Source organism: Notamacropus eugenii, chromosome 4 (genome assembly GCF_028372415.1).
Source record: "Notamacropus eugenii isolate mMacEug1 chromosome 4, mMacEug1.pri_v2, whole genome shotgun sequence".
In the NCBI taxonomy this organism is placed as follows: Eukaryota; Metazoa; Chordata; class Mammalia; order Diprotodontia; family Macropodidae; genus Notamacropus; species Notamacropus eugenii.
In genome coordinates this window covers 212,351,299-212,366,383 of record NC_092875.1, presented here as the reverse complement: position 1 = coordinate 212,366,383, position 15,085 = coordinate 212,351,299, and the positions used below count along the sequence as shown (strand labels likewise).

Genomic DNA, 15,085 nt, shown 5'->3' with positions numbered 1-15,085 from the left:
ATTCATCATGGCTCTTGGCATATAGCACATGCTTGATAAATACTTATTGACTTGACTATGAACTTTTATAGTTAGTTTCCCTCATATAAAGACAAGCAGTCACTTATCTATCTATTTTTAAAACTGCATTCTGAGCTAGTGTTTGCAATAAGGAATCAATGGGGAAAAGAAAAAGGGAACCTCTGGATGATAGTAGCCTTATAACTATTGAGACTGTATTCTAGATGTCTCTATATTTCTCTGTTACTGTCTCTGTTTCCGTGTCTTTCTGCCTTTCTCTTCTTTCTCCTCTCATTCAGACACAAAGAGGGGCTTTAGTAAAAACAAGGTATAAACTTGTAGCATTACTGCTTCTCTTTAGGTTTCTTGGATATTTACTAGAGCAAAATATATTAAATCATCAGTTTTCATTGGTATGTTTCTCTATTTAACATACAGAACAATATAGCCTTATACCAGCACGTGTATCTGGGTGTAACGGGCCTTCACGTGTGATTCTCCAATTCTTTTCACAAATTCATCTTCCTGCCTGGCACTAAATTTCCAATTTTGGAAATAATAAGATCAGATTCTGAATCTGAGAGAAACTAAGTTTCTCAATTACCCTAAAGCCAGAATGTGGTAGAGTAACTAAGGACACTCCCTGTTTTTGACCACAAGATGGAGCCATTATACTTTCTAAACGTTATCGAACACACTAAGCATTTTTTTCTTTTAAGTTTTAGATAATCATTCAGTGATAATAGCCACAATTCTGCTAAATATATGTTTTTGGTAAATAGTAATTTCAAGAAAATCCCTTATTGGGAAAATAGTATCCATCTGTTTGCCATTTATTTTCAGCAAAAAAATAGAAGTCAAAGATTCTAACAATAAAAAGCAGAGTTTTAAGTTTTTACTGGTGGTGAAAAGTGATAGAAAGGAGACAGCATGCCTGGCCAGCTGTTCCCAATCTGTATCCCCTCCCCATTGCTTGCATGAATACAGACCTCTTCACATTCCAGAAATGTTCTTGGGGTTCAGCAGTTCCCTGCTAGCCCTGCGAATGAAGGCAAGACCAGGTGTTTTCTGTGACTTTGGATCTTACGTGCTGCATCTTTTGACAAAGGAGATATGGTGGCAGTTTCAGAATAGCCCCTCCAGTTTCTCTCCATCACCCACTTAGCAGCAGATGACTTGCCTTCCGACTTCACTAAGAACATGGAGGGCATATGACGAGACCCCCTTCTATTCCTAAGTCTAACCCTCAACTTTTCTACATTGTCACCCAATTATTTTAATCTGATTTGGTCCAGGGGTGTTGCATTGTCAGTCGTTCTCCCTGATGCTTCTTTTTGTAGATGGAGAAAAGATATTCCTACTCCATGTTGATGAAAGGATCCCTTCAATCTTAATTTCAAAACCATCAGTCTTCACTAGGAGTCTGCCTCAGAAATTATTCTCTTTCATGCATCTTCAACATCTCCCCCTGTGATGATACCTACACACACCATGAGGCCGCCTCAGGTCTAAACCCTTCTAACATATCAGCTACTCCCCAGTCCACCTCGTTTACCACAAAATGTGACATAATGGAAAGAGTCCAAACACTGAAGTCAGAGAACTGGAGTTCAAATAGTTTCTCTGATATTTATTCCCTCTTTAATTTTAGGCAAGTTGATTATTTTCTTTGTTCTTTCATTTCTTCATCTATAATAAAAGGAAAGGATTGAACTATCTGACCTCTGAGGTTCTTTCCAGATCCAAACCATGATCTTGAAAACATTTTCCATTTTCTGTGGCTCCACTTTCTCACCAACCTCTTCATTGTCTCTTTCAAAGATCATCACTGACATCTCAATGATCAAACCAAAAGGTCTTTCTCAGTTAACATATGGTGAGATTTCTATATAAGCTGAAGGTCTGTCTGGGCTAAAAAAGACATTGGAATATAAAGAGAAAGGTTGCTAGATGCAAAATAGACAAACCCTACCTAGAAAGAATCAGAGATATAATTAAATAGTTTAGAGATATGAGAAAGGACCATGGGAAACTGAATTTGCCTCCAGGGTACAGATTGAATTTCTAATTTTGAATAAGGACCCTTTCTTCAACACATTAACTTAGAAAAGCATAAATGAATATTATTGATGTTTCATTGTGTTTTTCAAAATTTATTTTGTTAAATATTTCTCAATAACATTTTAATCTGATTCATCGTTGGGAGTATTGATGTCCATTGTGTGTTTGACACCTAGGTCCTGTGAGAAACTTGCTCACTCTTAAAAGGACAACACTAGTTGTAAAGCCAGGAAAGGTTTTATTCATTTTACATTCATTGCAAATGAGTGGGTAGCTTCCTTAATGGAATACACTTGCTTCAGACAAATGCAAGGCTTATATGCCCTGTTTCCAATCCAAATTTCCCACCTGCCTCCCAGCTACAGTTTAATCTGATTTAGGCCACACCCTGGAGTTTTGTAGGGCTGCTGTATTCTGTCATCAGTGCTAGAGAAAGAAAGGAATCTCCAGAGTGGCATGTCTCTGCCCTGCACATTTGAGTCACTTTAATTTTTTTTTTTAAAGCATTATTTGTTAACAATATTTTCTTTTTAGATTTTGAATTCCAGATTCTCTCCTTCCTACCCCTCCTTCACCTGTTGAGAAGGCAAAAAATATGATATCAATTATGCATATGAAATCATGCAAAACAAAATTCACTATTAGCCATATGGCCAAAAAACCCCTAGAAAATTGTACTTGGTTTTTCATTCAGAGTTTATCAGTTCTTTCTCTGGAGGTAGGTAACATTTTTTCATCATGAGAACTTTGGAAATGTTCTGGATAGTTGTACTGATCATAGATAGCAGTCAAATTTTTCACAGTTGATCATAATTATAACACGGCTTTTACTGTGCATAATGATTTCTTGTTTCTTTTCTTCACTTTACTTTGTATCAGTTCATATGCATCTTGCCATATTTTTTTTTCTAAAATCACACCCCTCTTCATTTCTTATAGGGCAATAAAACTCCATCACAATAGTATACTGAACTTGCTCACCTATCCTCCAATTGATGAGCATTCACTCATATTCCAATTCTTTGCCACCATAAAAAGAGCTGTGTGTATATACACATATGTGTGTATATGTATAAATGCACATATATCTATGTTTATATTTACATATAGATCCATTTTCCTTTTTCTCTGTGGGGTAGAAACTTAGTAGTAGTATTGCTGGATCAAAGGGTATGCACTGTTTTATAGCCCTTTAGGCATAGATTCAGATTGTTCTCCAGAATGGTTTGACCAGTTTACAACTGAATCAATGTTTATAATTGTGCCTAATTTTTTTTCTGATGTCCTCCAGTATTTTTCATTTCTGATAGATGTGAGGTGATATCTCAATGGTGCTTTAATTTGCCTTTCTCTAATCAATCCCATTATGTTTTAAGTTCATTCTTACTCCCTTCCTTCAATGACTCTATGTGTAATTTTAAGAGAACGTAACCCTAGTGATTTAGAAAAGATTTTAGAATTACTGCTATTGCTTTGTCCTTTGAAGAAATACCTTTGTTTAATAATTAATTGAATTTATTAGCTTATTTGCTAAGAGGAAATATGCCAACAAAGAAGGTAGCCACCCAAATGGTTATTCCATAGAACCTTGAAAGTAGTAGCAGTCACCACTCTGAGAAGCCAATCTAACATTGTGACTGGGGTCTGGGTGTGTCAGCCCTGAAATAATTATTTATGTATGTTAATAGCTAACATTTATCTGCTGCTTTGTTTTGGAAAGTACTTTGTAAATATTTTTCTCAACTGAGGTTAGGTGACTTGAACAAGGTCCGAAAGTCAGTCAGTAAACATTTATGAAGCATCTAATATGATGTAGGCTCTATGCTAAGGGATGAGGGATACAAAGAACCATAAAATACAGTTCCCGAGCTTACAATTAATGGTGGAGATAACATGAAAAAACTATGTACAAGCAAATGATATATCGAATAGATAAAAAATCAACAGAGAGAAAGTACTACAATTATGAGGTATTGGAAAAGGCTTGCTGTGGAAGATGTGATTTTAGCTGGAATTTGAAGAAGGTAAAGGGAGCCATGCAAGGGTGTGTGTAATATGAAGGGCTTTGAATGCCAGGGAACTTTAATTTGATCTTAGAGGTCATAGAGAGCCAATGAAGCTCATTCAGTAGGGAGGTAACATAGACCCACACTTTAGTAAAATCACTTTGATGGATGAAAGGAGGACGAACTAGAGTAGAGAGAGACTTGTGGCAGGCAAGAAGAACCAACTGGCAATTGAAATCGGTAGGTCAGGAGAGAGGAAATGAGGATCTGTACTGAAGTGGTGGCAGTATCAGAGGAAAGGAAGGGGCATACTTGAGAGATATAGCAAAACTCAAATCTTTATGCCTTGGTGACAGATTGCATAAAGTTCTGAACTTTCAGAATATTGCCAATAACTCTCCATTTCCCATCAGTAGCTCTGCTTTATTTAGACTCCATAGAACAACATGCCCCAACTTGATTATTCACTTGTGTCCCTCTCTATTCCACTTTGCAGCTTCGTTTTTTATGTTATCTCCCTCCATTAGATTATAAATTCTTTGAGGGCAGGAGCTATCTTTCATTTTTTCTTATTTGTATCTTCAGTGCTTACCATCACACCTGACACATAGTAGGTGTTTAATAAATGTTAGTTGAATTGAATTATGGTGCGTGGAGGATTAGTGAGAGCAAGAGTCAAGGATGACACCTGAATTTCAAGACTGATGGTCTCAGAGGATTGTGGTACCCTTGATAGTACTAAAGTAGTTTGTGATCAGAAAGGGTTTGGTTAGGAAGTGGGAGAGGAAGATAATGAGATCAGTTTTGGACACATTGAGTTTAAAATGTCTATAGTACATTCATTGAGTTCAAGATGACTAATAGGGAGTTAGAGACATGAAATCCAAAGTTAATAGAGAAGTTCAGGCTAGATAAGTATATTTGAGAATCATTAGAATAGTGATGACAATTAAATCCATTGCAGCTGATGAAATGCTCGAATGAAATAGTGTAGAAGAAGAGAAGACAGACCAGATCAGAACTCTGTGAGATACCCACAGTTATTAGGCATGATCTGGACGAACACAGAGCAAAGGACACCAAGAAGAGACAGTCAAATAGATTGGAGAACCAGGATTGAGTAACATCATGAATAAAGAGAGTATCAAGGAGAAGAATTATAAACAATGTCAATAGGTACAGAGAGGTGAAAAGGGTAGATGACAGAGAAAAGAGCACTGTATGGCTATTAAGAGATCATTAGAAACCTTGGAGAGAGCAATTTTGATTGAATGTTGAAGCTGCAAGCCAGACCATAGAGATTTTAAAAGAGAAGAATGGGAGAGGAAGTGGGGACATCTATTGTAAATGACTTTCTCTAGAAATTTAGCTATAAAAGTGAATATAAATATGGAATGGTAATTATCAGGGATGGATGGATCAAATGAGGGTTTTGGAGGAATCAAGGAGACATGGGTGTGTTTGTAGGCAATAAGGAAGCTGACAGTAGACAGAGAGAGATTGAACATATGTGAGAAAGTGGGAATGATAGAGGATGCTATCTATAGATTTATCTATCTCTCTGCAGGAGGAAAGAGGATAAAATGAGATACATTGTGCATGTAGAAGAATTGCTCTTGGCAAGTAAAATCAACTCATCATTTTTGACAGGAGTGAAGGATGAGATAGTATCACCTTGCTAGTAGGTGTCTGAAACCATATTTATTAATTTATTTTTAGGTTTCAACATTCACTTCCACAAGACTTTGAGTTCCAAGTTTCTCCCCACCTCTCCCCTCTCCCCACCCCAAGATGGTGCATATTCTGATTACCCTTTTCCCAGTCAGCCTCCCTCTGAAACTATATTTAAACTCAGATGTCATTCATTCCAAGTCCAGGATTCTATCCACTGTACCACCTAGTTGTCTCTATGTAGAACTTCTCTAAATTCCAGGAAGAAAAGTACTGTGTTGTTTTTTTTTAAATCTGTATGTCTTTACCAGTTTGATATTTATCCTAAAGAAGAGAAAATTCATGGGAATCTAATATGTCTTCAAATATCTAAAGGGTGGTAACTTAAAGGACAAATCAAATTTGTACCAGTTGACTGCAGAGGACAGAATTAAGAGCAATGGATGGTTCATGTGGACATAGAGAGGCAAATTTTGGGTCAATGCAAGGAAAAAGTTCCTAAAAAAGTAGAACAATATTAGATCTCTTACAGACCTGACATTCTGTGATTTCTGCTGTCCTCTCTTTGTTGCTCAACACATTTGTCTTTCAAGCCATATATGAGCAGCAACTTTTCAACTGTTCAGTTGACTATCACCAAATATATCCCTCCAGGGCTAGTAAAAGTAACCACATATATAAAATGGTGGTGAATCTAATATGCTTAGCATATGGCTAGAGAGCTCATACTATTAAAAGCCAAATATTCACCCGCCTATTAAGAAGCTTACTTGATTTTAAATTTAATCAGTCAAGGCCATTTAAAAATAATTTTCCCAATCATGTATGTGGGCACATCTTAGTGTTGAGGGTGACTGATAAAGTCACTTTATTTGGCAAAGAAAATAAATTAAACATTTCTCACAGAAAGATAATGCAGTTCTGCTTGAGACTAATAAGTACCTTGTTAAGTTTGTGATATCTTAGCAAGTGTGAGACCCAGAATGTTTATGAAAAATAGTTGGACCATGAAACAATATTAAATATTCTTTTCTATTATTTCTCTTCCCCTTACTCTGATCTTCAAAGGTAGCATTACATCAGAAGTCCCTGGGGGAAATCAATTGGCAACAGTGGCAATAGGAATGTGAATTGTCCAAGCAACTCTCTCCAAATCTGTGGGGATAGTTGGGTACTTACGGATGGGAAAGAGGACATGATGGAAGTCAGATAAAATTTCAAGTCACACACATCAGCATTGCTTTAAACTTCCTATTGCCAAGTCTGTTAGTAATTTCATATGGCTAAACCACTGAAAGCTTTGGGATTTTCTAGGTGATCAAGATCTTTCTGTAATAGCAGATTACAGACTATACAACAAGAGATAGAAGGGAGAATGGTGGATTTGAGGTAAGAGGATCTGAGTTTGAATCCTCTCTGTCAGACTACCTGTGTAACTGTGAGAAAATCACCTAACCTCTCTGAGTCTCAGTTTCCTTACTTAAAAAGCAAGGGATTTGGACTCATTTTCCAGTTCCTTCCTGCTTTCAATACATGATCTCTGATTTTTTTTTCTCTACAAAGAAAGATAAAAGTACTATCAGAGCAACCTCAGAAAGTTCACAGAAACATTAGCATTATCATTTACCAATAACTGACTCATGTTAATCTAATACCTTTCTAAAAGATGCAGCACCATTAACAACACTATACATTGAATATAAAAGTCTTGTTAACCATAACTATTCACAGCCTAGGATGATATTCTCAAAGGGCAGAAGGAACTGATAAATGGTGAAGCAATCTGGTGCCATTAGTTTCCATCCAATTGAAAAAGATTCTGTGGTATACAATAAAAAAAAAAAAAGAACACAAATCTAACAACATGAGTAGTTTCTGAAAGGAGAAATGTTTATTGCTAAGGCTGTATCAGCATTTCTACCAGAGTATCATTTTTAGGAAATTTAGATTTAGTGTAAGCATTGCTATAAAAGTAACTTATTCTTGCTATGGAGCAGTAGTTTTGCAGGGTGGGGTGTGTGTGTGTGTGTGTGTGTGTGTGTGTGTGTGTGTGTGTGTGTGTGTGTGTGTGTGTGTGTGTCTGTGTGTCTGTGTGTCTGTGTGTGTGTGTGTGTGTGTGTGTGTGTCTGTGCGAGTGGGGTGGGTGTCTGTGGCTTTGTGTATGTTCTGTTTTGTTTTTTCAATAGACCTCTGTTTAACCACTGATACTCTGCCTGACTATATTCCTTAACAAGTAGCTCATATCTCTTCCCTACAGATATCCCATGTCCCAGTGATTTTGAACTTTCCCCCAACTGTATTTAAACCGCATTTTAAATTCCTCATTGTCCACTCCCTTTCTTTCATCCACCTTAATCTAAGGCTTCAGTATACTGTTCCAGTTCTGTCCACCCCTTCCTCTATGCCCTCTGGAAAAAATTCCACAATCAAAAAGCTCCTTTTCATCTTAAATCTTTTCCTTGTTCACTTTTTCTGTCTTCTGACATTCATTAAGATCTGACTCCTTCTTGATACCAAGCCCAAGCCAAGACCTTTTCTGCTTGGATTGGGAGAACTTTTGTCACATTTGTCTGAAGGGCCCTGGAAAGTCTGGCCTTAGTGGGGGTTCCTTGGATTCCCCTTTTATTTCTCCTAGCCCGGATACTCCCTATCTTATCACAATTTAGCATTCTCTTCCTTTGATCCTAGCATCCTTTTGATATTCCCCACTACTTAGCATTCTCTTGAAGTCCAAGTTGCCCAGCCTGGATTGTGGCTCCTGCCTGGGTTTGATCTATCAAGACCATCCCTGAGATCCCAGACTACTTGGTGACAAGTGGATTCTTCCCTCAGTCTTTTTCTGTATTTAAGTTTCATCTCGCCTCCATGAAGGCACTCAGTTTCAATCCAGTTCAGACTCTGTGTAGCTGAGATTCTGTCTGGCCCGTTTGTGAATACAAGGGTTACAATCCTTAGGCTCCTTAAGAATCAACGCAGTATGGGGAATCTTCAGTAAACTTTGTTTTTCTTTGGCTTTAAGAAGATTTGATTTCATTAGAGCAGGTCCCCCACCATCTCCCTCAATACCTCAATAATACCACAACTTCTATGGCCCCCCTTTCTAGTACAGGCTATACTTTCTCCTATACTATTCACTCACTAGTCATGATGAGGGAGTCAGAATACTTCTTGCTCCCAAATTCCATTTCCAGAGTCTACCCTTCTTCCACTATTATATCCAACAATTATTCCTCTGCTGAGGTTCATGCAATCCAAACTATTACCAAATCTAAATCCTGCTGGCCGCTGTTTCTACCCACTCACTTCTGTTCTCCACTCAAGACATTCTCCTTTCTTAATGAATTCAGTGCCTTGCTCAGTCATTCCTCCCCAGTTCCTACCCTCACACTAGGGAACATCAACATATATATTGATATTTCCTCCTAGAACTCTAACTTTCCAGTTACTCAGTCTACTCAATTCACATGACCTATTCCACATTACCTTGATTATACAAAGAAATGTTTATAATCTTGGTCTTATCCTCACCACAGGTGTTTTACTTCCTTGTTCATGAATTTTAAAATTGTTTTATCTGATCATTATCATGCAATTTTCCCTAAACTTTACACCCCCTCTTCTCCATTATAATCTCAATTCTTTCCAGGCCTCACTTCTTTCCCAGGTCAGCACTCCTACACCGGCAAGTGTACACTCTCCTCTCTACCACATCCCAATGCCTTGGTGAACCAGTTCAACTCTACATTATCCTCTCCTCTTGAATATCTAGCACCTTTGTCAGATCGTTGTTATACCCTGCCAGACCTCTTCTCTGGATAACATCCATCATTTGCCTCTTTCATTCCAATGTACATGCTGCTTAATAAAGCTGGAGAGAAATCATGAAACTATGTTGATTGAGTCTGCTACAACTTTATGCTATTTAATCTCAAATGAGTCTTCAGTGCTGCAAAGCAGTCCTTGATTTTTTCCTGTGTTCTACTTTCTATTCAGTTCTACATAAAAATTATTAAAACCCTTCTTATTTCTACCATGGCACCACATCCCTTCCTGCCCCCAAACTGAGTATCTTGTTTCAAACTTACTGAAAAACTGAGGCTTTTCAATAGAGCTTTCAATTCTACTTTCCTTTTTACCTCACAACACCCAAAATTCTTTTCTCCCCACTCTCTGTTTAGTCTACTCTCAAATGAAAAAGTGGCCTTCCTTGCAAAAACCAGTTTCTTTATATATACCCTTGATTTCATCTCCTCTCATTTCCAGCAAATTAGACCCTTTGTCTTTCTCATTCCCTCTCTAATAATCTTCAATCTCTCCCTATCTATTGGGTCTTTCACTGTAGCCTAAAAACATTCCTATGTGTCCCCCATTCCTAAAAACCAAACAGAAACAAACAGAAAAATCTTCTACTTGATCAGGCCATTTTCTCTATTATCCTGTATCTCTCTGCTTCCTCCTTCATTCCTGCTAAATTCCTTAAGGAAGTTATAAATTCAATGTCGTTAATTTTTCTTCTTTCTTTTCTATACCCCTTGCAATCTAGTTCTAATCTCATTAATCAACTGAATGTACCCTCTCCAAAGTTACCAATAATCTCTTAATGGTCGTATCTAATGGCTTTTTTCTCAATCCGCATTCTATTTGACTTCTTTGAATCATTTGATATTATTGATTACCATCTCCTAAATATTCTCTTCCCCATAGATTTTCATAACATTGTTCTTTTTTTTCTCTTTTTCCTATTTATTTGATGTTTCTCAGTCTCTTTGGTTGAATCTTTATCCATGTCATACAAACTAAGTGGGGTTATCCCCAAAGACCTGACCTGGGCTCTCTCCCCATACACTCCTATTTAGTGATACTGAATGTCCTGTTGGCATCTGAAGCTCAAAATGTCCAAAACAAAACTCATTACCTATTCAACAAACCCACTCCTCTTTCCAATTTACTAATTACTATTCATTCCCATTAGTACCTAGCTCTCAGTCACTTAGACCTAGGATTCCAGTGTCATACACTGTTTCTCACTTTCGCTTATACCACAATTCAATTAGTTGCCAAATCTTGTAATTTCTATCTTCTTAGAATCTATCCTCTTCTCTCTACTCTCTTAGCCATTACCCTAGTTCAGACTTTCATCACCTTTCATCTATGCTATTACCATAACTTTTTCATTGTTCACCCTGCCTCAAGTATCCCTTCACTCCAGTCAATCTTCCAGTCCAACTGTCAAAGTGATTTTGCTAAAGCAAGTTTTTTTTTTTTTTTCCATGTGTCACTCTCCGCCTCAGTGAGTCCCCACTGAGTCCCTATTACCTTCACAATTAAGCATAAAGCCCCCTGCTTGGCACTTAAACATCTTAACGGACTGGTTCTTTCTTAGCTTTCCAATTTTGTTACACTTCACTTGTCTCCACAGAATCTATCATCCAGCTACACTGGCCTACTCAAGAAGTGATTGTTAAATTTGCAGTGTGAGAATTCATACCTTCTATGTAGTTGATGATCTCATGATAGAAGAAATATTAAGAGTGTAGAAAAAACTTGAAAATGAATCATATGTAATTTTTGTTTTCAGAGAGCCTGCTTTTAAACATTTACCAACATAGCCTCCTTAGCATACCACTTCCCTTCTATTGTCTCTGTGTCTTAGTTCAGACTACTCCCTATAAATGCTTTCCATTTTCATTTTTACTTTGTAGTTTTTCTGTATTCCTTCAAGACACAGCTCAAATTTCACCTTCCTGGTCCCTTTGCTACTAGTTTCAATCCTTCTGAAATTATCTTCAACTTCTTCAGTGTTTATCTTATAGGTAAATAATATTGAGATGTCTCCCCAAATAGGATACAAGTTCTGTGGCGACAGGGATTGTTTTTCTTTCTTTGTTCTGTTTCTTTGTGAGGCAAAAAAATGATCCAGCACTTCATACAGTGTCTATTAGATAAAACGTATGAACTGGGTCTGTGATTTCCATGGCAATGTGGATTCCCAGGTAACAAATCTCCCTCCAAAGCTCCCTCCCACCAATGAAGGATGGTACTGTAATGTGTAATCTTAGATGGTTGCCTAGAATATTGGAGATGATGTATTATTTTCCCAGGGTCCAAGCCCAATATATGTCAGAGTTAGGACCCATGTCTAGGTCTTCCCAGTTTTAAAGCAATTTACAATCTTAGACTGATTCTTGGAACACGGCAAACACTTGATTAATGTTTTTTTTTTTTTTCTTAGTGACTGATTGAATGACTAATAAAGCAGTTTTATTTTGTTGTGAGAAAGAGGAACAACCATATGAAGAATTACTATTTAATAAAGCTATTGATAAACTATGTTAGAAAATGCTACAACGCTACTAACTAAAACAGCCAAAATTTGGCTCCAACATATCAACTTGTCCTCTCCTAAGAAAATTATCCCCTTTTATGAAAGTCTTTGTTTTCTAAAGAAATGGTCCTCCTTTATTTCCAAATAATGGAAAATAGCAGGCCCAACTTGTCCTGGTATGAATGTGACGATGATGTCTTCGGAAAATAATCTAACACACATTTATTAATCTCCTACAGTATACAAAACACTTTGCTGAGGTCACAAAGCTTAAATAATCCACGCTATTATTCAACAAGAAGACAATACAAGTTGTTATCTTGTATTGGGCTTTATGATATTTATGCTGCGTCTCATCCTGGGAAAACTTTCAGGAGGCTGTCCTCCTTCATAATTATCATTTCATAAGGAATTATTCTCCTGGACCCCATTTGACATCAAATGGCATCAATTTTCTTGCATTAATTCCATGTTATGGCAACAATCATGCCTTTTATATATATACAAGATGTTAGAAGGAGTGTCCCTTTAAAAAACATCATTCACAATTATTGTAGAAATGAAAAAAAAAATACAATGTCAGGCTTAGAATGAGGCCTGTGACTTTAATAGCAAATGAACACCAGGAATTTTAGTTAATACTGTTGATGTGAAATGTGAGGGGATGTTATAAAACTGCTCCCTGACAGACATAAACACACTTCAAAATATATGCGAGATCAATCAACACAATATGCAACTTCACCAGCCAGCTGTTCCATGAAGATAAGACTACTGCAGAATTTTAACATGAGATATGCCAATAAAATGCACCATTTCCAGAATGACCCAGGATGAGAGAAACTCCTACTTCCTAAGCTAATAGAATCCAAGCAAAAACACTCAAATTTATTCAGATTAGTAGCAATAACTACTAATTATATGACCGCTCACACCATCTCAACATGTAGCAAAGTGTTACCAGGATCTTTATATAAACAAGCAATTGAACAACAGTAACAACCATAAAACACTATTCATATGTTCTCGTGAGAAAAAAAATAGCTTTTGTTTGTTTGAGAAACAGAAACCAATATTTTTGGATGCCTTAGGCATTCTTTTGGAATTGTGTTCATTTGGGGCAGCATTTGGTTTGTGTCTCTCTATTGCTCTGTTTTAACTTACCAAAATTGCTTTTGTCACACTGACCAAGCTTGACTTCTACATACATACATAATACAGTTTTCTCAGATGGGTGTTATACAGAATTAATTTGAAAGAACCTGATAGTTGGGAATGATCTTTATTGTCATCTAATCCAAGCCTCCCAACCTATGCATGTATCCTAACTACAATGTCTATGAGAGATATTGTCTGCTTGATAGCCCACTAGATAGTGTTGGGCCTGGAGTCAGGAAGACCTGAATTCAAATCCAGTCTTAGACCCTCATTTTGTCTTGTGACTCTAGATTAGTCACTCAATCTATGTCGACCTCAGCCTCCTCATCTATAAAATGAGGGTAAAAATAGCACTCCCTGTCAGGGTTATTAAGAGGACATAATGACATTATATTTTTAAAGCACCATATAAATATTGCTTATGATTGTGATCATTAATAATCATCTAGTCTCTTTCTGGAACCTTATTATTTTCTTTTTTGTTGTTTTAAATACAGCAGTACCTTTCTAATATGTACCCCCTACCAAACCCTGCTTTGCAACAAAGAAAAACAGTGAAGCTAAACCAAATAATCATGGTAAGTACAACTTAGGGCATGTGCAACATTCCATACCCATAATCCTTTAGCTCTTTATAAAAAATGATAAATATGCATAACTACCGTAATTTTTATCTGCATCATTATAATGAGGCATAGGCTGTACAGGGCTAATCTAACTCAGAAACAATTTGTCCCCTGTGTGTTTTTGAAAGTCTGGATTTTTCTAGAATATTTGAGTACAAAAAGATAAGGAAAAATTGATATTTGACTAGCATTGATCTAAAATTTAGAAGTAATTGGTATTAATATAGGAATCTAGTATTAGAGTCTATTACAAGTTACAACAGGCAAGTATAATCTTTGCAAAATTCAAATGAATGAATTTGCTTGTCTTTCCATGAAGACATGCTGTTGAGGTTCCTCTAAAGTAAAGCTAAATGCAGTTCTTTAATTAAAGTTCTGTTTTCAAATGTTAGGAGAAAATTTTTCTTTCTTTGTTTTCCTGATACGATAAAGTCTTGAAGCATTCAGTCAACAGAATCTTACAGCATTGAGAGATAGCGTCCATCTGCAAGTGACTGATGATATATTGTCTTCTCTTTCAGAAATTTCTTGGGTTACATCATTATTTTCCTTGACATTCCTGACAGGAGAGATGTCTTTATCACCTGTGCTACAATAAACCCCTGACTTCAGCTACACATAGAAGAATTCTAGCCAGTTTTCACTAACATAGTAAATAAAGGAAGAACTGTTTAGCAATTGAAAACTTGCAGTTACATCCTGAAAATTAAACAGGTATTTGTATTTACAGTGATCTTCCCAAGCAGGTTGCTTTCTGAGAGTTATCTTTTTCAGATTTCCAGGTCTGTTTCTTAGTGAACTCTGCATCAAAAGTTTCCTGAGACAGAGCAGTTTGATGATTTTGCAAAAACTTGTCCTGGTTCCCATGAAGCTTTCTTTGCCCATGACCACTCCTTTTTAGATTTTGAGGGGAGCATGCAATCATATTAATCTGATAGTGTTTTCCCAGTTTCTGGCAGATCACATTATCTATTTCCTCTTTGGAGATACATCCTTCTCCATATCATCAAGTTGGCAGCTGAAGTTTTCTTTTAAATGTGGCTGATATTTCTTCAGAAAGTCTTCATTTGGTCAATAATCCCTTTCTGCTTTGTAAATCCTTTCCACTAAAGGAATGAAATGTTTCATAATCTGGTCTCCGGAACCAAAATTTATTCACTCCATTAAATCTAAATTCAGGAGCTATTTAGTATTGTTATCATTGACATTATAGCCATGACATGCAGAGTTTTCCTGGT

The 15,085-nt window shown here is 36.7% G+C and overlaps 1 long non-coding RNA gene across 1 annotated transcript in view; it reads left to right on the top strand.

The window, feature by feature from the left end:
* Nucleotides 1–14,556, top strand: part of LOC140498334 (uncharacterized) — a 114,057-nt gene extending 99,501 nt beyond the window's left edge. Inside the window, exons 3-4 of the long non-coding RNA XR_011965072.1 lie at nucleotides 13,719–13,799; nucleotides 14,369–14,556. This is a non-coding gene — a long non-coding RNA (uncharacterized lncRNA). The remainder of the gene's footprint in view (nucleotides 1–13,718; nucleotides 13,800–14,368) is intronic.
* The last annotated feature ends 529 nt before the right edge of the window (nucleotides 14,557–15,085 follow it).